We start from the raw sequence: 26353 nt of genomic DNA, 5'->3' as shown, positions 1-26353 counted from the left end.
AGAAATGCAAAAAAGCAAAATGGCTGTCTGGGGAGGCCTTACAAAAAGCTGTGAAAAGAAGAGAAGTGAAAAGCAAAGGAGAAAAGGAAAGATATAAGCGTCTGAATGAAGAGTTCCAAAGAATAGCAAGGAGAGATAAGAAAGTCTTCCTCAGTGACCAATGCAAAGAAATAGAGCAAACAAGAAAATGTGAAAGACTAGAGATATCTTTAAGAAAATTAGAGATACCAAGGGAATATTTCATGCAAAGATGGGCTCGATAAAGGACAGAAATGGTATGGACCTAACAGAAGCAGAAGATATTAAGAAGAGGTGGCAGGAATACACAGAAGAACTGTACAAAAAAGATCTTCACAACCAAAATAATCACGATGGTGTGATCACTCACGTAGAGCCAGACATCCTGGAATGTGAAGTCAAGTGGGCCTTAGAAAGCATCACTATGAACAAAGCTAGTGGAGGTGATGGAATTCCAGTTGAGCTATTCCAAATCCTGAAAGATGATGCTGCAAACGTGCTGCACTCAATATGCCAGAAAATTTGGAAAACTCAGCGGTGGCCACAGGACTGGAAAAGGTCAGTTTGCATTCCAATCCCAAATAAAGGCAATGCCAAAGAATGCTCAAACTACCGCACAATTGCACTCATCTCACACGCTAGTAAAGTAGTGCTCAAAATTCTCCAAGACAGGCTTCACTAATACATGAACCGTGAATTTCCAGATGTTCAAGCTGGTTTTAGAAAAGGCAGAGGAACCAGAGATCAAATTGCCAACATCTACTGGATCATCGAAAAGGCAAGAGCGTTCCATAAAAAAAAATCTATTTCTGCTTTATTGACTATGCCAAAGCCTTTGACTGTGTGGATCACAATAAACTGTGGAAAATTCTGAAAGAGATGGGAATACCAGACCACCTGACCTGCCCCTTGAGAAACCTATATGCAGGTCAGGAAACAATAGTTAGAACTGGACATGGAACAAGAGAATGGTTCCAAATAGGAAAAGGAGTACGTCAAGGCTATATATTGTCACCCTGCTTATTCAACTTATATGCAGAGTATATCATGAGAAATGCTGGGCTGGAATTAAGAAAAGCACAAGCTGGAATCAAGATTCCAGGAGAATATATGCTGGGAAAAATATCAATAACCTCAGATATGCAGATGACACCACCCTTATAGCAGAAAGTGAAGAGGAACTAAAAAGCCTCTTGATGAAAGTGAAAGTGGAAAGTTAAAAAGTTGGCTTAAAGCTCAACATTCAGAAAACAAAGATCATGACATCCGGTCCCATCACTTCATGGGAAATAGATGGGGAAACAGTGGAAACAGTGTCAGACTTTATTTTTCTGGGCTCCAAAATCACTGCAGATGGTGACTGCAGCCATGAGATTAAAAGACACTTACTCCTTGGAAGGAAAGTTATGATGAACTTAGATAGCATATTGAAAAGCAGGGACATTACTTTGCCAACAAAGGTCTGTCTAGTCAAGGCTATGGTTTTTCCCAGTGGTCGTGTATGCATGTGAGAGTTGGACTGTGAAGAAAGCTGAGCGCCAAAGAATTGATGCTTTTGAATTGTGGTGTTGGAGAAGACTCTTGAGAGTCCTTTGGACTGCAAGAAGATCCAACCAGTCCATTCTGAAGGAGATCAGCCCTGGGATTTCTTTGGAAGGAATGATGCTAAAGCTGAAACTCCAGTTCTTTGGCCACCTCATGTGAAGAGTTGACTCATTGGGAAAGACTCTGATGCTGGGAGGGATTGGGGGCAGGAGGAGAAGGGGACGACAGAGGATAAGATGGCTGGATGGCATCACTGACTCGAAGGATGTGAGTCTGAGTGAACTCTGGGAGTTGGTGATGGACAGGGAGTCCTGGCGTGCTGCGATTCATGGGGTCACAAAGAGTCGGACAAGACTGAGCAACTGAACTGAACTGAATCTCTCTGTATATACACTGTGATGGCTGAAGTACACAGGGCCTAGTAAACTGTGATAAATGCCTCATTGTTTTCTGCTCTGAGTCTCACAAGCCCAAGTTTATTGTGCTTTCTGGCCTCATTTCACATCTGAATGTTCTGAGGAAGTGTTTGTTTCCAAGCTCATTAATATTTGCTGAATGCACTTCCTTGTGGCTGTAGGACTGATGTCCCTATTTCTTTTGGGGATGTAGCCAGTAACCTCTCTCAGATGTCATCATTTTGCTCCATCCATCTTCAAACCAATGATGGTGCACTGAATCCTTCTCAGGCTTCAAATTATTCTGACTTTCTGTTGCATTTCTTGACTCTAGCTAGACAAAGTGCTTTGTATTGAAAGGTTTATGGGATTGGGCCCACCCAGATAATCCATGATAATCCTATTTTAGTCTATAATATTAATAATTTAAATCTCTTTTGCTATGTACCATAGCACAGTTGCAGGTGTTAGGGCATGAACATTTGGGGAAGTGATGAAAAATGAAGCTGGCAAGAGAAGTTGAGGTGTGAAGCATAAATGTCTTGCTAAGAAGTCTACAAGCTATTCTCTAGACTAAGCAGTACTATGTCATTGAAGGATTTTGATCTCTAAGAAAAATTACTTGGAGTACTACGTAGAGGTTAGATTGGGGGAAAACTAGAGGCAGGGATCCAGTTTGAAAATTATTGCATAATTCAGTTAAGACAAGCTGAAGATTTGGACCATTTCTTGTGAGGGGCAAGGGCCTTGTTTACTTTCTACTTGGTACATTTCTCAGTCAAGCTTCAGATCTCACAGTCAATATAATTTCCTTAAAGAAAATTCTTTAAGCGCTCCCAGGTGTCCTCTCCATTAATCCTTTACATTAGTACTCTCCACTCTTTATGGAAATTACTTATTTAATTATTTAGCTGTCTGTCTTTCTTGCTAGGTATCCTTTTTCTGTCTTCCATGCTTCTCTTTTAGGTCTGAGAAAGCAGGTGCTGGTTCTGACCCATTCTCTTCTGATTGGCACTCAGTTTTACATATATATGTATATGAAGTTATTAACTAACTTGATTTTCAGCTTGAGCATCTGGGTATAGCCTAGAACATGAACAGTGGCAGAAAATATACTCATGTTATGTTTCATCCTTTCTCCTACTAGATAACATTGGATTTGCCTTAATTTCATTGCCTAAACACCTCTGAACTTTAAACAAACTTTCAAACCATCTGGAAACTACATGTCCCAAGTGATTATATGAACCTCTATGATGTACTTTTTTTTCCATCTAGCATATATCTTTTTAATTCAGTTGCCTTTTGACATGGTGTGTGTATATGTGTGTATGTATAAGACCATCATAATTTTTTATGTGAAATGCGAGTTGGTGCACATTAGTGAAGAGTTTAACAGTAGGACTCAACATTTGTATATATTTCTAATGATAACATCTGACTTGGAAAGTTTATCTCATGATGGGAAGGCTTTTATGGTCCTATAAATGTTTAATTTAGTGTAGTTGTTCAGGTGGCATTTTTGAGCTGACATTATTCAGGGAAGGACCTCTCACTTTGTCACTATCAGATATGGGCCTGACCAACTGGCAAAAAGAATAACAATCAAAGAATGTATTGATTTCCTTTAGCAAGTTTTTCTTTTTTTAACTTTTTTAAGTGGTCAACTTTTTATTTTTTTATTTTATTTTTTAATAGTCGGATATATTTTATTTTTTTTATTTTTTTACTTTACAATATTGTATTGGTTTTGCCATACATCAACATGAATCAAGTTTTGACTGAGCGACTTCCCTTTCAATTTTCACTCCCCACTTGCATGCATTGGAGAAGGAAATGGCAACCCACTCCAGTGTTCTTGCCTGGAGAATCCCAGGGACGCGGGAGCCTGGTGGGCTGCCGTCTATGGGGTCACACAGAGTTGGACACGACCGAAGCAACTTAGCAGCAGCAGCAGCAAGTTTAAGACATTGCCATCATTAGTTCTAAGGCTTCAAAACATTTCAGAAGGTTTGGCCTCCTTGAATAAGTTCCCTATAACTCCCTTCAGTTTGTCACCTTACTAACAAAGTTCTGCTTTTATTTTTGAACTGTAAGATTATTTATATAATCTAATATAAATGTTTTATGAAATAGTATTGTCAGTCACTGATGTTTTCTAGAAATGTGCACTGGGTGGTGTAATTAAAGTTTGAAATGTGCTCAACAGAGCTCTGTTTTAATAAGCATTTCAGAAGTTGAATAGACTGAAGTTCAAAGGACAAATGCTTTTTTTAAAAAAAGTTATTAATTTCATTTCCCATGCTTGAAATGATTAGTTTGAAGATTTTATTCAAGCTAAAAAGAATTTCCTTTGTCTTAATTGTTAATACAATTAATTGCAGTGTAATATCTACTGGTTTGAACAATAATACTACACATTAATGAGGTTTATGCTAATTTTTATCCTCAAACATCAATTTTCTAGATACAAGCAACATAAAAATTTTGCATTTTCCCTTACTTTAAATTCACGCTAATATTTGCTTATTTTGCTTATCATCGATATTAACTAACATATGAATACATTAAAATCAGGTTTTATTGCCTTCATTGGACTTAGTTTATTTCATGATCAACACGGGGACACTGAGCAGTGCAGTAATTTTTGAGCAAGGTCAATGGTATTCCTTCTAGTTTATGGCAGATACTTAGAATATATGCTATGATGAACTATGTGTTTCTTTGGAAATATATATCTCTTAGGTAAAGTTTAAGATAGTCTCAGAAAAACAAGGTGGAGGAAGCCAGCAAAATAGTCCTAGAGTTTGGATAGAAAGGAAATGAGTGAGACACATTGATGCTAAGTTTTCCCTGCATTGATTTTTGTATTGAAAAATAGAAAATCTCTCTTTAAAACATGCTAAAAAACCCTCTTGCAAATAAGCTTAAAATTTTAACACAAATAAGTTAAATGCAATCAAGCTGAGACTTGATGAGATGGTACTCAATGGAAAATTGCAATTAAAGGTAATAATCTTTTCAAAAATATATATAATTGGAGAAACAGAATCAGATATTGCAAAAATACAGAGTGGGGGAAAATTATTACTTTAGAGGCAGAAACATGGTGAGGATAAATACCAAAATAATGGTGGGAATCTTATATGAACTGTTTAATCAAATGAAGGGCATGGATGATATTTTCTAATAGTTGTCACACAACTGGCATTGACAAGAAAAATCTTAAAATGAAACTTTCAAATCCAGGAAATATTCCTAAAGTTTTAGTGTTCTGAAAGTAGAGCGTATGATGAATTCTTGACTTGTCAAACAATTTTACCCCATAGCAATTGAAAAAGCAATGAAGGAAAAGAGTTCTTTGAAATTAGGATCGACAGGAACATGCATTGCATGTAAGGTATTTTGATTTCAGCAAAATGTACAGCAAAAATATTCTGCGATTATTTTTTGAATTAAATACTAAAATATAGATATAATCATCCTGTAAACATGAGTTTACATTCATAACCTGTTGAATAACTGAACCCAGAGTCTTTTTTATTGAAATATAGTTGATTTGCAATGTTGCAATAAATTCTGTTGTACAGCAAAGTGTTTCAGTTATACATACATATGTATATATACATTGTTTTTAATATCCTTTTCCATTATGCTTCATCACAGGATATTGAATATAGTTCTCTGTGCTATACAGTAGGACCTTACTGTTTGTCCATTCTATATATGATAGTTTGTATCTGCTCACTCCAAAATCTATCCTTCTCCCACCCTCCCTGAACTCAAAGTCTTGACTGGTGAGTCTTTGTTAACCTGAAGAAAGGTTTTAAGTGCCTTGCCACATACTCCGCATTTGTTTCTGTCCCTTTCAAAATATTGAGCTGTTAATGATGTTATAATAGTCTTACTTGTAGAGTTTGCTGATGACTCAGTTCTGAGATGGATAATAGGTAAGAGGGAGCAAAAACTCAAAATTCAAACTTATTTATAAGCTGGGAGAATGCCCGTGAAGCAATGAGAAGAAATTTAATGAGGGTAATTTTGAAGTTCTCTATATTAATTTAAAAATAAAAACATTTGTAAAATTTCTACTCTACAATTCATAACAGGGAATGGCTTAGTATCATAGCATTATTATTAAAAAGAGTGTAGGCTTTGTATTATACTGCCAACTCTACAAGTTTCAATGATATGGCTGCTAGAAAAGCAAATGATAATTTCGGGTTGCATTAAAAGAAGCACGGAGTATAGGAAAAGGGAGTCAGATCATTCCTAAAGCACTATGGTAAGTTTTGTGTGTCTTTTATTTTTCTTGATGAACTACTCCTGTCCAGAGGGCAAGGCCTTAATGTCATGTGAGAAATGATGGAAGAAAATAGGGCCGTATACTCTAGAAGAGAAGAAATTTATATAGGATACAATATCTGCCATTATTTATTTTATGAACTATCTCATGGAAAAAGGATTCAACTTCCTCTGTAACTTTAGTACCTAGCACAGCCTAGTATATAATACATACTAAAAAAAAATTTTTGTTAAAATAATTTCATTGAACAATTCTTTGATGAACGTATCATGTGTGCCAGGTATTATTTTAATTGCTGAGAATAAACCATTGAACAAAGTAAACATAGTGCCTGCCTTGTGGAACTTGCATTTCAGTGGGAGGAGCGATAATGAACTGAACAGCTAGATAATGCCAGCTAGAGAGGCAATGGAGGGTATAGTGGTTAAAAAGCAGACTCTAGAATTAGACTGGCTTCAAATCCTTACCCACTTACTGGCTCTATGACATATAAGTTAGTTATTCTTTTTGTGCTTCAGTTTTCTCATATGTAAAATGGGCATATTTTTATTTTAAAATTTATTTTATTGAAGAATAGTTGATTTACAATGTTATGTGAATTTCTGCTGTACAAAAAAGTGATTCAGTTATACATACATTCTTTTTCACATTCTTTCCCATTATGGTTCATTTTTACAGGATATTAAATATGGTTCCTTGTGCTATACAGTAGGACCTTGCAGTTTATCCATTCTATTATACTAGTTTGCATCTGTTAACCCTAAGCTCCTACTCCATCCTTCCGCTACCTCTCTCCTCCTTGGCAACAACTCTGTTTCCTATATCTGAGAGTTTGTTTCTAATTCTTGGTTCAGTTTATTTGTGCCATATTTTAGTTTACAAATATAAGTGATATGGTATATGTCTTTCTCTGTCTGACTTACTTCACTTAGTATGATAATCTCTAGGTCCATCCATGTTGCTGCAAATGGCACTATTTCATTATTTTTGTGGCTGAGTAATATTCCATTGTACATACATACCACATCTTGTTTATCCATTTCTCTGCCAATGGACATTTAGGTTACTTTCATGTCTTGGCTATTGAAGATAGTGCTGTTATGAACATATGGGTGCTTGTATATTTTTGAATTAGTTTTGTCCAGACATATGCCTAGAAGGTAAAATGGGCATATTAATAGTTCCTACATCAAAGAGTTTTGTAAGGCTGAATGAGTCATCTCATGTAAAGTTCTGTAGATAATGCCTGTCATATAATAAATATCCAATGAGTAATAGCCATTACTGTTATAGTAGTAAGTGTTCCAAGGGAATATAAAGCAGGTAGGGTGACAGATGAACAAAGGTAAAAATGAACATCAGTCCAGAGAGTGATATGTAGAAAGTACAAGAAGGCAGATATTAATTGTGATGTGTTCTAGCTGGACACTTTTCCACATGCTCATCTGACCCGTCTGTCTTCTTCCTGGATGATCTCTGTTTAACTTTTGAAACTTATCTTAGTACCTCACCCACCTGAAAGGCTGAACAGATCCTCTTTGCTACTACAGTTGGCTGTCCTCTTCTCTGCATTACTTCTATTTTTTAAATTTATTGCAATATACTATATTCACATGTATGAGAATGTCTAAGGCATGATGATTAAGATCTCAGGTTTTGAAGTCAGGTAGACTGACTTTGATTTACCAGTCTGTCACTTACTTGCTATTTTACCTTGAATAATCACAGATTCTCTCCAGTCTTTAGTTTCTTCATTTGTAAATTGGAGATAAATAATACATACTCTGTAAGGGATTTCTGGATTTCCCTGGTGGTAAAGAATCCACCTGCTAATGCAGGGGAAGCAGGTTTGATCCCTGGGTCGGAAAGATTCCCTGGAGAAGGGAATGGCAACCCACTCCAGTATTCTTTCCTGGAAAATCCCATGGAGAGAGGAATCTGGCAGGCTACAGTCCATGGGATCGGGGTTGCAAATGAGCACACAACTTAGCAACCGAACAGTAACAACAAGGGATTTTAAAAAATTAAACAAGAAAATGTGTGTCAGAAGCAGTATAAGATTTCAATCCCAGTTCTATCACATAATTATGTGAATTTGGGCAAACTATTTGGCATCTCAGAGCTTCATTTTCCCAATCTGCAAAGGAGAACAACAGGACCTTTTTTGATGGCTCTAACTGTAAGAATTAGAAATAATGTATATAAACTGCCTGGAACATAGTAGGCTTTCTATATATGGTTGCTAAACTGAATTTGGTTAGCAATTAAAGTTTTTAAAAAGTGAAGTGTTTTACCTTTTGATGCCGTAAGTTCCTTTCTATTGGGTGTGTTTATAGTAGATGGCAATATACCAGAGGCATTATAGAAGGGATTCCTGCATAGAGGACGGATGACAAAGTCAAGGCTTCCCAAACTTTTATCCATGAACCCCTGCACCATGCCCATCAAGTCTAATTTAATAGGTCTGAGAGGATAACCCCCAATCTAGGTGACCACTATATTGCCTCCAACTCAAAGTTTAATGATTCTGTAAATCAGAGTTCATTTCATAAGCCATACACTTGGTTAATTCCATTAAAGGGCTCCCATCTGCATCCTCTTTACCCTGGCTTCCATTGTTTGCACCCACACATATTATTAAATGGTTTCTTAAGTATAAAAAATCTAAGAAAAGTGATTTTAATTCATCTTCATTTATTTATTTGTCCATTAAGTTTAAGTAGAGTCAAGCTATTAAGATACTTATAATTTCTTACTATGTCAGAGAATTAGTTGGCCTTAGTTTAAGTTTCTCCTGATTAAATATGCTTATTTTTTTTTTTTTTTTTTACTTAATGTTATGTTGAAATTATCAAAGTTTTTCTGTGGCATCTTATAAAGTCTGAAGTTGCAGAATTAGAAGTTGTCAAAGTAAACCATGACACAGCAAGTTTAGAAGGTAAGAACATATATATCACATAATTTTGGGCAAGAACCCTTTTCCTGCCATGTGTCAATTGCCCTACCAACAAAATTAAAAGAAGAAAACATGAATAACTTATTACTTGTACAGCATTTTAAATGAGTGCTATCACTTACTTTGTGGTTTTCAATAATTTTGACATTCTATATTTTTTTCTGAATTATATTTGTCATCTGGATTCATTTACAGTTTTAAAGATTTATATATATGTTTCATTTTTACAGGGCTTAAATAACAAGGAAGTTTAATGCATAGTAGCAATTTACTTGTGCTTGGGACTTGATGTGAGATGAGTGCAATTGTGTGGCATTATTTGGCATTGCCTTTCTTTGGGATTGAAATGAAAACTGACCTTTTCCAAGCCTGTGGCCAGTGCTGAGTTTTCCAAATTTCCAGATGTTCAAGCTGGTTTTAGAAAAAGCAGAGGAACCACAGATCAAATTGCCAACATCCACTGGATCATGGAAAAAGCAAGAGAGTGCCAGAAAAACATCTATTTTTGTTTTATTGACTATGCCAAACCCTTTAACTGTGTGGATCACCACAAACTGTGGAAAATTCTTGAAGAGATGGGAATACCAGACCACCTGACCTGCCTCTTGAGAAATCTGTATGCAGGTCAGGAAGCAACAATTAGAACTGGACATGGAACAGACTGGTGGTTCCAAATTGGGAAAGGAGTACGGCAAGGCTGTATATTGTCGCCCTGCTTGTTTAACTTATATGCAGAGTACATCGTGAGCAACACCGGGCTGGAAGAAGCACAAGCTGGAATCAAGATTGCCAGGAGAAATATCAATAACCTCAGATATGCAGATGACACCACCCTTATGACAGAAAGTGAAGAAGAACTAAAGAACCTCTTGATGAAAGTGAAAGAAGAGAGTGAAAAAGTTGGCTTAAAGCTCAACATTCAAAAAACTAAGATCGTGGCATCTGGTCCCATCACTTCATGGCAAATAGATGGGGAAACAGTGGAAACAGTGAGAGATTTTATTTTGGGGGGCTCCAAAATCACTGCAGATGGTGATTCCAGTCATGAAATTAAAAGATGCACACTCCTTGGAATAAAACTTTGACCAACCTAGACAGCATATTAAAAAGCAGAGACATTACTTTGTCAACAAAGATCTGTCTAGTCAAGGCTATGGTTTTTCCAGTAGTCATGTATAGATGTGAGAGTTGGACTATAAAGAAAGCTGAGCACCAAAGAATTGATGCTTTTGAACTGTGGTGCTGGAGAAGACTCTTGAGAGTCCCTTGGACTGCAAGGAGATCCAACCAGTCCATCCTATGGTAGATCAGTCCTGGGTGTTCATTGGAAGGACTGATGTTGAAGCTGAAACTCCAATACTTTGGCCACTTGATGCGAAGAGCTGACTCATTGGAAAAGACCCTGATGCTGGGAAAGATTGAAGGCGGGAGGAGAAGGGGACAACAGAGGATGAGATGGTTGGATGACATCACTGACTCAATGGACAGGGAGGCCTGGCATGCTGCAGTCCATGGGGTTGCAAAGGGTTGGACATGACTGAGTGACTGAACTGAACTGGAACTTGATGTATAAAAGACACATGAAAGAAATATGATGTATAGAACAGTCTTTTGGACTCTGTGGGAGAGGGAGAGGGTGGGATGATTTGGGAGAATGATTGAAACATGTATAATATCATATATGAAACGAGTCGCCAGTCCAGGTTCGATGCATGATACTGGATGCTTGGGGCTGGTGCACTGGGACGACCCAGAGGGATGGTATAGGGATGGAGGAGGGTTCAGGATGGGGAACACATGTATACCTGTGGTGGATTCATTTTGATATATGCCAAAACCAATACAATATTGTAAAGTTAAAAAATAAAATAAAATTAAAAAAAAAAAAAGAAATACACTTTGGGAATCTGGAAAAAGGAGAGGGAAGTGGACCATGATAGAATTATTCTGGGAAAAGAAATTCTCTATCCATCAGCATGGAAATTCTCATTTAGAATATTGAGGTGGTTAGCTAAGGTTTTGAACTCTTCTCCTTGAGAAAGTGCTTTATTTTTTTTTTTTTTAGTTTTATTTTATTTTTAAACTTTACAATATTGTATTAGTTTTGCCAAACATCGAAATGAATCTGCCACAGGTATACATGTGCTCCCCATCCTGAGCCCTCCTCCCTCCTCCCTCCCCATACCATCCCTCTGGGTCGTCCCAGTGCACCATTCCCAAGCATCCAGTATCATGCATCGAACCTGGACTGTGCTTTAGAAATACATCCTGATTCTTAGGATTTGGGGTAACATGGCTTCTTACAGCTTTTTATCTTTTCCTTTCAACATGGGCATGTATACACCACTTATGATAATGCAGATCTTATCAGGTCTTAGTCTATTTTGAAGGATTTCAAAGCATGCTTATGAAAAACATTTATTTATATTCCCTTTAAGAATCTTAGTAAAAAAGTACTTAAGAAATACTTGGGTTTTAAAAAGAGTTATAAGCATACTGCTTTTTATTATAACACACATATCCTAGCACCTTTTTAGAACTCTCCCAACTCTTATTTCTTTCCACTTTAAGTTTTAGTATTTCTTTGTCCTATAGGAAAGACACTCTTGGTCAAATTCTGACAAGTCTCTCTGTCTTCTCATTTTTTCTGCATTATTTAGTTGCAGAGGGCAGATAAAATTCAACAAGGTTAAGAGGGATAATCGTTTGCTAAAAGTAACTAATTCTGCAGCATTTCCCATTAAGCTAAGAATTGAGTGAAACAGTAAATCAGAATTTTTCTACACTGTGGAAGAGGCACTTAATTTTAACTGAATGTCAAATCATTAAAGGTAACAAAGATGGAGTATATGCAGAAGCACTTGCAAAAGAGTTATGATTCTATTCTAATTATACCAATTTATTTTTTTAATGAAAGTATTCTCCTGTAATTATTTTGATAAATTCTCTTCAAAACCTCCTCCTTTTCTGCTCTGCAGTTAGTATCCCACTGGTAGCTAGTGTAGACAGTTGCCAGAATTATCTTTATATTCATTTAATAAAAAGATTTTGCAAGTGACTACATAAAGGATGATGAGCGCATCCCCATATCTCTTGAGGAGTTAGGCTAGTTGCTTGCCTTTAAAGTTATTTGACCAATACGACGTTGCAAAGGGAGCACCCACAGAATTTTCCGCATATCCGACAGCCTTCTAACTTGTTCTTTGCTGCTGGATTTCAATTGCCTACACTTATACCCCTGCCCTTTGAGTTAGTTTGTTGAAGCCTAGTTTTAAAGAGTGGCCTGCTGCTGCTGCTGCTAAGTTGCTTCAGTCGTGTCCAACTTTGTGCGACCCCATAGACGGTAGCCCACCAGGCTCCCCCGTCTCTGGGATTCTCCAGGCAAGAACACTGGAGTGGGTTGCCATTTTCTTCTCCAACGCATGAAAGTGAAAACTGAAAGTGAAGTCGCTCAGTCATGTCCGACTCTTAGCGACCCCATGGACTGCAGCCTACCAGGCTCCTCCTTCCATGAGAGTTTCCAGGCAAGAGTACTGGAGTGGGTTGCCATTTCCTTCTCTACTTAGGTGAAAGTCATCATGGTACTTAAAGTTGTGTTTTCTAAGGATAAAAAGTTATTTGTTTATGGATTTAAGTGTTTCTGAAACTCATATGACTTGTGGCAATTTAAGAGACTAAAAGGTAACTGTTCTGTCCCCCCCCCAAAAAAGTGTCACTTTGAATCAATACAGCACTTTTGCTTAGTGTCTTGCTCAGAGCTCTCCAAAACCACTTAGATAGTAGAATCCAGATTCATATTTTGCTATCATATCCATAAAATAATAAGGGGGCATTTTCGTCTGAATTTTTGCTGAAATCAAAATACATTACATGTGAGCAATGCATGTTCTTGACAATCCTAGTTTTCCAGAAGCCTTTTCCTTCATAGCTTCTTTGAGTGCCTCTGAGGTTAATTCTTAGGGCTTCCAAGATAGCTCAGGGGTAAAGAATCTGCCTGCCGATGTTGAAGATACAGGTTCAATCCCTGGGTGGGGAAGATCCCCTGGAGGAGGGCATGGCAACCCACTCCAGTATTCTTGCCTAGAGAATCTCATGGATAGAAGAGCCTGGTGGGCTATAGTCCATGGGGTCACAGAGAGTCAGAGGCAACTGAGTGCATGTGCGAAGTTAGTTGTTAAAGCAAGTCAAGAATTTACCATATACTTCGCTTTTGAGGTGGATGAAACTGGAGCCTATTATACAGAGTGAAGTAAGCCAGAAAGAAAAACACCAGTACAGTATACTAACACATATATATGGAATTTAGAAAGATGGTAATGACAACCCTGTATGCGAGACAGCAAAAGAGACACAGATGTATAGAAAAATCTTTTGGACTCTGTGGGAGAGGGAGGGGGGATGATTTGGGAGAATGGCATTAAAACATGTATAATATCATATAAGAAATGAATCGCCAGTCCAGGTTCGATGCAGGATACAGGAAGCTTGGGGCTGGTGCACTGGGATGACCCAGAGGAATGGTATGGGGAGGGAGGTGGGAGGGGGCTTTTAGGATTGCGAACATGTGTACACCCATGGCGGATGCATGTTAATGTATGGCAAAACCAATACAATATTGTAAAGTAAAAAATAATAATAAAAAAATAAAAATAAATAAAAAAATAAAACATGGGGACTTGAGGCATATTTCTTCAATTATAGTCTTCCTGAAGGTTTTGTTTTTTGGGCCAATGTGTCAGCCATATGATAATAATTAGGAAGTGTTGTACACATATCCTCCATTTTGTACATATCCTCTGTGTTGTACATATCCCATGTCATGGGACTCTCAAAATCATATTTTGTTATTTCTCAACATGCTTTTCCTCTAGATTCATGATTATTTTTCCCACTACGTTTCTTTGCAACATCTAATGCTCTTTCTCCTGTAAAGTCTGTTTAGAAATGGGCTATTACATTTCATCGCAATTTTTACTGTGCAGGGCTTCTCTGGTGGCTCAGATGGTAAAGGATCTGCCTACAATGCAGGAGACCTGGCTTTGATCCCTGGATCTGATCCCTGGATTGGGAAGATCCCCTGTAGAAGGAAATGGTAACCCACTCCAGTATTCTTGCCTGGAGAATTCCATGGACAGATGAGCCTGGCAGACTACAGTCCATGGGGTGCAAAGAGTTGGACGTGATTGAGCAACTCACACTTACACTTTTACCATCCTATCCAGCCTCGGGAACACTTACTCAATTCTATTTAACCTCTTTCTGTGAGAATTTGAAGCTGCTTTCACTTATGGCCCATACTCTCACCACTGGTATAAGACACTATGGCTCCCAAATATCTTCCGTATTATTTGTTCATAAGAATGACTGAGATCTTTTCCCAAGTACTTTCCTTGCTTTGTCCTAGGCACTATCATACATTGGATTTTCTCATTCTTTGTATAGTTTCATTTTAAAGCCTTCTTAGTAAGATAGGAAAACCTCCCTACAAATGTTTCCACCCAGGTTTTCCTGAGATAAATGCTATTGCTTATATGCTCAAGAAAATACCATTCTTGTCACTGATGCTTCTCTTTTTTCCCTCTATGCTTTCTGTAAGGTTTCACCCTCTTTAATTATCTGTGGCACGGGGAGGTATTTCTTAAGCCCTTTCTCCATCTCCTTCAGGAGATCACATTACATACATACATTGGTAATTGGTGGACTCCATAGTCAGAAATACAGACTTAAAACATGCTCCACAGGTCAATGAAACACCAATACACTCAGCATTCTTATCTTCTGGGCTTCAAGTTGAACTATTCTTCTTTATGGTTTCCTTCGGGGGTACTCACCCTTGTGTAAATTGCTCATAAAAACTGCTGTAACAATTGTGCAAATTATCATGCCTATTTGGCAGCTAGGTCCTTGACAATGAATGCTACTTTTGGGGTAAATATTATATGATTTTCCAGCTTCATTCACATTTTCTACCTCAATCCTTTATGACAACCTGAAAGTTTCAATATTCCATCTTAGGTCATGGAATCACAGAGTTGGAAGGTATTTGTGTAGCTCATTCAGTTATCACTTTTGCTTCAAAAAAAGGGGGATGGCAACAATTACCAAATACAGCATTTTATTGTATCTACCTACTGATTTGATTGAAAGGGATTTTTGCCTAGCAGTATTTAAGATGATGCCAAAGTGGGAGATGTTTGTATTAGAGATGATTTGCATCATGTATTTATTCTTTCCATATTCAGCAAGTATTTATTGAGTACCCTGTACAATAGAAGCATTGCAAAGGGTGCAGGAATACCGTGATGAACAAGGCAGACATGATCTCTGCTGTCACAGAGATCCAGACTGTTAGAGTTACACATACTCATCAAACACTCATAGTTATTTTAGATTAATATAAATGTTAGCAGACTCATACTAAAAGCAGTTGAGGATGGAAAGGGAAAATTCTACCCTTTTCATCTTCAATACTCCAAGTACTGGACTGACTAGATTTCCGGACTTTGGGAAACTGCATGGCAACAATAGTATCCAGGTACTTGAAGGTCATTAAAGCTTTACATAATAACAATCTTTTATTGGAGAATAAGAGGAATGACTATTTTCTTAAAGAATGCCACCTATGCATTTTAGTAAAAGCAGTAGATTCAATGTAACTGAATATTTGTAAATGCCTCACCTCTTCTCAAGGTCTTAAGGTCCTTACAAGCCGTGCCATGACTCTTTTGGCTCCCAGTTTGCAATACAGTTCCTTGTGCCATGTAGACACACAATGCATCACTGGTGGACTAAAATAAAAGAATATTGAATGACAGGAGAAGGGAAAAAAGTTCTCAAGGCTACCTTGAACACAAGAAAGGAGATCTGAGAATCATTATGGACATTTTAAGCTAATGCAAAGAAGCTTTTTCTTGGGCTGATGACCATATAAACAGCATACTATTTTTATTGGAAGAGGTATGTGTGTGTGTTTGTGTTCATGCACATGGTTAGTAGAATCTCTTTATTTTTCTGTAAAGCTGCCAGCTTTGAATTTTGCCAGTATTGGTAATGGTTCTCACACAGCTGTATCTGCTTTTTATTTGCAAGGTGTACAGGAAAAACAACAGCAATAGGAAATTTTGTTTTGAAACCTAAATGGAAGAGGTGCTTATTACTAAGGTGTCTTTTTTTAATGAATAAGAAGTTAAGCATGCTCATTCTACCAAAAGACAAACAATTTTAGTCACACTGTGGCCACATTATGTATGCACATCAACATTTATATTGGGAACAACAGCAACAGCTCTTGTAATTTTTTTTTTTTTTTTTTTTTTACTTTTTCCACACTCGTGATGTCCAAATCAAAGTTTGAAGAATGGAGAGGGAAACTGGTCACTAAACAGGGGCTATTGGCTCCAAAGTTTGACGCAACTCTTTAGGTATTTGAGATGTTTCAGGCTCTCTACTGACATCTCACAACGCTTGGAATTTAACAACACATGCCCATGCACACATACACACACACACATGGACACAGACAGAAAATGGTCTAGGGGAGAATTTCCATGGAGGCAGGTTGTTGTTGTTGTTGTTGTTGTTTTTTGAGGTTTTCTCCACAGTGTTATTGACACATAACTGACATACATCACTGTATAGGTTTAAGGTAGCACCATGATGGTTTGATTTACATATATTGTGAAATGATTACCACCATAAGTTTAGTTAACATCCCTCATCTCATATAGTGGCAACAAAAAGAAAATAAAAGTCTCCTTGTGATGAAAACTCTTAGGATCTACTCTTTCAACAACTTTCATATATATCATACAGCAGTGATAACTGTAGTTATGTTGTATGTTTCACCCTTAGTACTGATTTACTTATAACTGGAAGTTTGTACCATTTGACTCAGTTCAGTTCAGTCACTCAGTCATGTCTGACTCCTTGCAACCCGATGGGCTGCATTTTCGCTACTTGACTACCTTTATCCAATTTCTCTGCCTCCCCCCCTCAACTTTAGTAACTACAAATCTGATTTTTTTCCTATAAATTTGGTGTTTGTGTGTGTGTTTTAATTCCATATACAAGGGAGATTATACAATATTGTCTTTCTATGTCTGACTTATTTTATTAGCAAAATGTCCTCAAGGGTCATTTATGTTGTCACAGATGGTAGCATTTCCTCATTTTTATGGCTAAATAATATTCCATTATATATCTATATATACATATATCTCTATATATCACATTTTCTTTATCTATTCATCCATCAGTGAACATTTAAGTTTTCAGCTATTGTAAATAATGCTGCTATGAGCACAAGGGCAGAAATACATTTTTGGGTTAGTATTTCTGTTTCCTTTGGATGTATTTCCAGAAGTGGGATTTCTGAATCACAGGGTAGTTCTATTATAAATTTAGTGAGGAAATTTCATTGTTTTCCATACCGGCTATACCAATTTGCAATGTCAGCAACTGCACAAGAGTTCTTTTTCCTCCACATCCACACCAGCATTTGTTATCTCTTATTTATTAGTATCGGTAGATGTCTCGTCCATTCAGTCATGTTGTCTCATTTGCTGCACCAACGAAAAGAACCAAGTTGAGGTTGATGATCCTTCCGGATATGGGTTCTGCTTTATCTTCCTCTGATATAAAGAAAGATTGCTTATATAGAGAACAAACTAGAAGGCTGGGGGAGAGGGGAGGACTTTGCAGGGTACCAGTCTGGAATTCTGGTAAAATCCCCTCTACTCTGACTCAGGAAAAACCAATTCTCCAAAATATGTTATAAATAGTTGCTAACTTGTCAATGCATTTGCTAAACTAGAGGTTTCCAGCTCTGCAACTTTATTTTCAAAGTACTCAAGAGGCTCCCCCAGCACCATGGCTCCTGTATATGGCACAGTGTAGGGCAGCATATGGATCCTCCTGCTTTTTTCTCAGTGGAAGGAGTTTCCAGGAAAAGTAAGAAGGAAAAAAAAATTTCTTATGCCAAATGGCCTTCCCTTTATTCTCCTTGGTAGCAACAAGAAATTAGATGCAGATTTGTAGGGGGAAAGGCCATCCAAGTCTGCACCTGCAACAGAAATGTGATTTCTTTGCTTTCCAATAGATTTTACTCCTTTTGAGCTGATACTATTTGTGACCCTGCTGGATTTGGAACTCTTACACAAAAGCAACAACAACAGTAAGCCCAAAAGCTCTCCCTCAATTCACTGTAAAACCAGGCATAGGAATAAGCTTTACCAGTGAGAAATGCAGTTATGAGTCTATGCTAAGGTGTTCCCACACAGCTTTGAAGCCTTTCACCATAAATCACATTCACAAGTTTCACGTCTGTCTGCAGCATGCATATGGAGTTGCTCCACTATCGTTGGACTTGGAATAAAAATCTGTTGTTGTGGAGATGATCATAGTACACAAAGGTTTTTCTGCCACCAACAGGAAAGTAACCATGCTAAAAGCACATGAGCTGTCAAACTGGTGAACTTGCCATGACCCGGAACATCAGAAATACACTGTCTACAGTGAGAAAAAGAGCATTTTGAATTGTGCTTCTTTTCTATTATAGGCAACATTGCATAGTGTTCGAAGAGTGAGACTACAAGAAACACTTTTGAAATGAGACCAGATAATCTCTAATGTCTCTTTCAGCTTCAAAATTATCTAAGCCAAGAAGAGTGACAAGCTCAAAGGCTGTCTGGTGCCAGGGGCATGATACAGCCAGCTGGAGGGCAATAGAAAGAGGTACTACTTGAGGAATATTGGAGAGTGTTCCCCACCAAAAATGATTCATATTAAAACATAATAAAACATATATGTTGTGAGCTAGTATGAACTGAATTAGTTATCCTAACTGGTGGTGGTTTAGTCACTAAGTCATGTCTGACTCTTGTGACCCCATGGACTGTCCATGGCTCCTCTGTCCATGGTATTCTCCAGGCAAGAATACTGGAGTGGGTTGCCATTTCCTACTCCAGGGGAATCTTCCCAACCCAGGGATCAAACCCAGATCTCGTGCATTGGAGGCAGATTCTTTACCAAAAGAGCTATGAGGGAAACCCAGTTATCCTAATTGGTTCTGTAATATTCTGAAATGAAATTTCATTTTATAAAAAAAAAAATCCCATAATGAAACAAAATGAAACTCTCTGCTACCCCCTCCAAAAACAAAAAATCTCCAAGCAAAATTCAACCCTTGGACTACTAAAAATTTCTGATTCCTCTTCAAAATCTCACTCTATTTTTTTTGGTCAAAATTCAGGTGAGACTTCAAAATGAAAAGCTCACTGTTTTATCAGTGAGAACTATTTGATTTTCTCATTTTTTTCCTTAGAAATATATATATATATATATATATATATATATACACACACATATACATATATATAATATGTATACTACATGTTACATTATAAAATATATATTATCTGTTACATTATATATTATATGTATGCTAGGATTATATTTTATATTGAAAAGTGAAGAAGTGAAAGTGTTAGTCATTCAGTTGTATCCAACTTTTTGCAACCCCATGGACTATAGCCTGCCAGGTTCCTCTGTCCATGGGATTCTCCAGGCAAGAATACTGGAGTACATTGTCATTTCCTTCTCCAGATAATCTTCCCAACCCAGGGGTTGAACCCACATCTCCTGCTTGGCAGGCAGATTCTTTACCATCTGAGCCACTAGGGAAGCTTATAGTTATATAAATATTAAAATTGACATAACTCTTTCAAAGGAACATTTGGGAGTTTCTCATATTTATTTCTATGTAGTTATAGATTTTTCAGTTTTGTCAAGGTACTTGTTTTCAGTGACTGGTTGGATTTTCCTTTATATATCCTCATCCTGGATCAGATGGTTATGATGAAGGTTCACCAAGAAACACAGAACAATTAGGGAGTGAGAGCTGAGGGAGGCAGCAGAATGACAGGTGGATTACATGATGGAAAGCAGAGAGCTAGGCATCAATGGAAGGCAGTGGAGAGGGTGGTCTGCGGCAGTCACTGAGAAATTCCACTTTCTAGGAGGGAAAAGGATACAGATTAAGGAATTCAGTTGACTTCACCTGTCCTTTGGCCTTCTCTTTCCTTCTCCATGAGCTACTTACTTCTTACCTGCAGCAAGAAGAGGAAGTCGCTGCAAGGAGTTCTCCAGAGTCTCACTACGGATTTTCCATTTCTTGTAATGCTTTTAAATTAAGGCAAGAATTTATTCTGCATGATGCCTGAACTCCTCTCTTTACTCAAAGAGATGGTCTGTTAAGAACAGTTTGGGCACAGTGGGAGAAAGTTTGACTGTGGCTCCCTAGGTTCACCATTAATGGATAAATTGAATGCTTCCATGTGGGGTGAGTAAGATGGGGAGTATGTGGCATCTTTTGTTAGAAATACATTTAAATGAAAGATATTCAAATGACTGGGTTTCTCTTCTTTGTGTGCACACTGAGTGGCAAGTGTTCCATAGAGTTTCAGGTCCCTCCAGAGTAATGTGCAATTGTGTGTGACTCACGTACTTCTCTATCATCTCTTTCTGATGTAGGCAGCCAAAGGGGACTCTAAGGGGGGGACTGAAGAAGATGGTGAACAGCAAGGAGGACGATTTCCACTGTCCAGACACACGAGAAAGAGTGAAGGCAAAGGTCATTGACAGAGCACTCGCACTGAATTAGAAGTCACTTGTTAGGCCATCAAGGAACCTCTGACACCAAGTTTCTATAAAAGACTGAAGAGAAGCTTTGTGAATTTACACAGTATTTTTATGCATGGTTTATCTTGCTGTCAGACAGCATTTTTTTCAACATAAAAATTCAATCCTAAGAAGCTTCAAAGCTCCAACCTCCCAGCTAAAGTCCAGGTTTTATTATTTTCTTAAGAAGCAGTTTTCTATATCATCAGTGTTAATGAAAACATTATGTTCAATTCTTCAGTCGAATTGCAGATTTGAAATATGAAGTTCTCAGAACCATATGCTCATGTTCAAAACGGATGTCTTGGTAACTGTGACTATTCAGGGCACGGAGACGTATAGGAGTAAACATGCATTTGAATGTGCAGGTTGTACTTGATCATTAAGTGTGATTATTTAGAGAAGGCAGAGCGCTGTCAACATGGTTTTAAATAAAACAAACAAGTCAATGCAAGAAGGTATGGTTTGCAGCAGGAATACTAGCCATAATCAAGATCCTTTATCCTTCATAGAAAGAGCCAGTCGAGGCTGCCCCTGTAAGCAAAGCACTTTGGAGCAGCTGGACAAAATGCTAGAGGAGAGAAGCAGCTGAGCCCTTCCTCTCTGGAGAAAAAGACAGATCCCTTGGAGGTAGACTCAGCTGGTTATGAAACCTCCTATGACGAACAGGCTCAGTTCTCCCTGTTAGCCACAGAGTATTTTTCTGAAATTATATTTTTAATAGCCTTGAATAATATTAGCTTTCTAAAGTGCTGGAAAATAAAAGAATCTGCTCTGAGAAAAGAGCAGTAAATGACTTTTATGTCTATATTAAACGTATAGCTCAGATTTTTTTTTTTTTTTTTTTTTTTGAGTAATGGTGATTTGTGCAGCAGACAGTAGGGCAGTCTTCTGGTTACAAAGAATCTAGGCACTGCCACTTCTTGCATGCTAAGTCACTTCGGTCATGTCCAAATCTTTGCGACCTTATGGACTGCAGCCTGCCAGGCTCCTCCATCCATCCTTCTCCAGGCAAGAATATTGGAGTGGATTGTTATAGCCATCCTCCAGGGGATCTTCTCCACCCAGGGGTCAAACCCTTGTCTCAAGCATCTCCTGCATTGGCAGGTGGTTCTTTACCTCTAGCACCACCTGGTTAGGCATGTGAATTTGAGGAGGGCATGCCACTTCTTAGCCATGAGAATTTGTCTGTTGTCTTAATTTCATTGAGTCCGTTTCTTTGTCTGTAAAACAATGATAATAAAGGCATTTTCACTGATTTTTAGTGAAACAGTCTTTTACAAAGGGCCAGGATTTCCCCCATGTTTAGAGAAAATTCCCTCCATAGAATTGTGGCCAGTGATGCTATCCTCTTATTTATTGCAGAGCTTGTACGTTGTTCTCAAACTGTTCAGTCTTCTAGGGAAGACACTTTTGGAGGGTGCAGGTTTAACTGTCATATGTTTTGACACTGTGAACCACTGCGTTTCACTCTTCACTTTCCCTTTGAGTTTTGCACCTAGCAATCTGTAATTATCAAAATGTTTTTGTTGACCCAGTTCTCTAATTTGTTAACCAAGACTTCACTGGTTATATGTTATTCTATGATCTAATTCCAGGAGATCCTGTTCTCTTTATTGCCAAAGACACTTTTGGCCTGGTTAAGGATTCTTTGACTTTATTTTAAACTCATAATGCTGGCTATAATTACATATAAATTATTTTCATACTTGACAGGGAATTCTAGCTGCCTAACTAAAACAAATTTTCTCTTGCTTAGTTAATAATAGAAATCAATTTTATTGGATTTACCATTCTCAGCTTTGAATTGCATACCTTGAAATGTCTTTCATGTCAGAAAAAAAAATTTTAGTCTTGTATAAGCTCCTGTTTTTTAGGTTTCTGATGCTGTTTCTAGATGACACAGCCCACTTTACTGACCATATGTTCTGTGAGCACAATCAACCTGCTGCTGCTGCTGCTAAGTCGCTTCAGTTGTGTCCGACTCTGTGCGACCCGATAGATGGCAGCCCACCAGGCTCCCCCATCCCTGGGATTCTCCAGGCAAGAACACTGGAGTGGGTTGCCATTTCCTTCTCCACAATCAACCTAGTAGTGGTTACATTGGTCCCATGTAAAAAGGTATTCTAAGTGTCATTGAATCCTTGTGGATGAAGGAGATTATTTTTTTCAGTGTAAATACCACACTCCTTTCCCCAGAAGCATTGAAATTCAAATGAAAAAAATGCTCTGAATTTAGGCTTCAGGTTTTTTATTGAGACAATTTCTCTAGACAAGTGTTAATTGATCAGGGTCAGAAATGGAAAGACTTTGTGTTATTATTCTACATTCTGATGACCTTCCCCAATGACACCAAGACAAAACTTTAAAAAGCAGAAACTCAGGGATTGAAATGAATGCATAATCTTGAACTGAAGATTTGTTCAAATAGAGTGAGATATAAATAGCAAAATTGAGATTAACAAAAGATCTCTTACCCTGCTAAGTGATTGTCTATCTTCTCCCACCCCACCCCCACCAGTGTTTTTCAAACTTTTAAACTTACCTTTCCTTTTAAAAAACTTTTTATTTTTAAATAAATATAGATTCACTGGAAGCTGCAAAGATAGTATAGAAAAGTCCCGTGTACTCTTCACCCAGTTTCCCACAATGATTACATCCTAAGTAACTGGAGTTCAAAATCAGAAAATTGACTTTGTTAAATACATGTGTGTACTAGTCGGAATTTTCCAGAAAAATAGAACCAAAATAAATCATATTTATTATGAGGTATGGGCTTATGTGCTTATAGAGTGGGTTAAGTCCCATGATATGCTGTTGGCAAGCTGAAGACCTGGGAAAACCAATAATGTAGGTTCATGGATTAAAACGCCTAAGAACCAGAGGAACTGATGGTGTAAATTCCAGTCTGAGAGCCAGAAAATATCAATCAGTGAGGTAGGAAAAAGGGGGGAAAAATCTATCTTCCTTTGCCTTTTGTTCTCTTCAGGCCCTGTTCAGTGGATTGGAAGAGGCCCATCTACATTGGAGAGGACAATCTATATTCAATTGAAATGCTGATCTTATCCAAAGCACCCTGACAGCCGCACCCTGAAATAATGCTTAATCTGGGTATTCTGTGGCCAGCCAAACTGACACATGAACCATCACAATTTGTAGAGTTCTGTGTCAGTTTATGACAAGTAAATTTGTGTAACCAGCCTCACACTCAAGATACAAGACTGTCCCCTTACCACAAAGATCTCTTTCATTTTGCTCCTTTATAGTGATACTTATCCCTCCTCCATATTATTTCTAACTCCTCAAAAGCAGTAATCTGTTTTTAATCTCTATAATTTTTTCATTTTGAGAATATTGCATATATGACCTTTCAAGATTGGCTTTGTTTTTTATATAGCATAATACCCTTTAGATTCATCCAGGATATTGTGTATATCAATAGTTTGTTCCTTTTCATGACTGAGTAGTATTCCATGGTATGGATGTGCCACGGTTCATTTAACCATTCACATGTTGAAGCATATCTGTATTGCTGCTAGTTTTAGGTTAGCTATTACAAGTAAAGATACTATAAACAATGGCATAAAGGTTTTTATCCAGACATAACTTCTCATTTCTCTGGGACAAATGTCCAGAAGTGCAACTGCTGCAATGGTAGTCGCATATCTACTTTTTAAAGCAATTTCTGAATTCTTTCCCAGAATGGATATACCACTTTGCATTACCATCAGTGGTCTCTTAAACAATTGTTATTTTTTTTCTTGAGTCTTAAGTTTTCATTTTCTCTGCCTTCCAGAGTCTTCTTAAGTCTATTTTATATATAATTGTCAAGATTTGCTAGCTATATTTAGGAAGAATAGGGAAAAATACGTATACTCTGTCTACCCAGAAGTAGAAGTCGTCTTTATTTTTTTCTATTGAACACAAAAATCTCATATTCTCTTTCAATGTTATGACATTTCAAAATATAATAATTCATAATTTAAAAAGTAAACAACAATAACAACATTGAAGGAAATTTTTATTTTGTTTTCAAACTAATAAACCAAACTTCTTCCTTCACTACTCTTTCATCTGCTATTAATATATGTTCTCCTACTTCACTGAGACTCCTCACCCCCATACATTTTCAGAGTTCTGACAGTTTTAATTTCTAATCCCCCTACATGTATTTCCTTTATATACTTTATATATATAAAAGTTATAAATATATATATAACTTTACTTCCTAGTTAGGCTGTTCTTTTGATACTTATGACCTATTGTAAACCAAAACATCAAAATCCGTGTCAGATTTTTGGCGTGTTTTTTGGAACAAAGATGTTCAATTTCAGATAAGTTTGGATAATCATCAGATAAGCATCCACACTCTTAATCAATGCTTAGTTGAACCAGCTTTCAACAAACTTTGAGGCCTGCCCATCAAAAGAGATTTGCTTTTATCAGTATTTGACTTGATTCAAGCTAACCTACTCATCTTTTTGCTTTGTGAAAAAAATGAATCAGTTTGGAATCATCAGGCTTGGAGTGAGTGCATGGGCTTCTCAAATATAGTTTGGGAGTATTTAACACACAATATCATAAGCCAAATGTAATTATAAAGGGCTCTTAGATGAGGTTCAATTTTAGCATAGATCTACATGAAGGAGACAAGATTACTTTCCTTCCCCCTCTTCTTTAGGAGATGGATAAACTTTCATTTTCCTTAAAATTTATTTGTTTTTTCCTGTGGAAAGTTTGAGATCATGATATTAATATTTAACTTCAGTGGGGACATGAAACCTTTCATAAGTGTTGTTTTCATCATAATAGGTGTAATTATATACACACATCATTTATGCATATAATTTGTATTGTTTTTATGATTAGTTGGTTTTAAAGTATAGCAAATATAGCAGTGGTAAAGAATCTGCTTGCCAATGCAGGAGATGCAGGAGATGCAAGTTCAGTCCCTGGGTCGGGAAGATCTCCTGAAGGAGGAAATGGCAACCAACTCCAGTATTCTTGCTTGGAAAATCCCACTGGACAGAGGATTGGGCTACAGTCCATAGGGTTGCAAAGAGTTTCTGAGTTACTCTGAGTTACTGAGCATATACAAGACTGAGTTACTGAGCATATACACATGTGAGAAAACAATACACATGCAAGAAAACTGAGCATATACATGACTGAGTTATTGAGCATATACACACACAAGAAAATACTATATTGGAGACATTCAGATAAAAAAGAATAGAAAGTAAAACAATTTTCCAATAGCTAATTTATTAGATTTTGTTTGGTTATTAAATTTATCCTCATTTTATAGAAAAAAATAGTTACTTAAAGTTTGCTGTATTTTTATGTATCTATTTTTATTGTAAATTTTTTGGTGAACTTCTTGACATTGTTTTTTATAGAGGGAGTGGGTATCAAGACAGTCATATGAAGTACAACAGGGAGCTTTCCCTTTGTGCT

This window comes from Bos grunniens, chromosome X (genome assembly GCF_055505025.1).
Source record: "Bos grunniens cultivar Pamir isolate PY7600 chromosome X, Bosgru_T2T1.0, whole genome shotgun sequence".
Classification (NCBI taxonomy): Eukaryota; Metazoa; Chordata; class Mammalia; order Artiodactyla; family Bovidae; genus Bos; species Bos grunniens.
Note: the sequence above shows the minus strand (reverse complement) of the source record.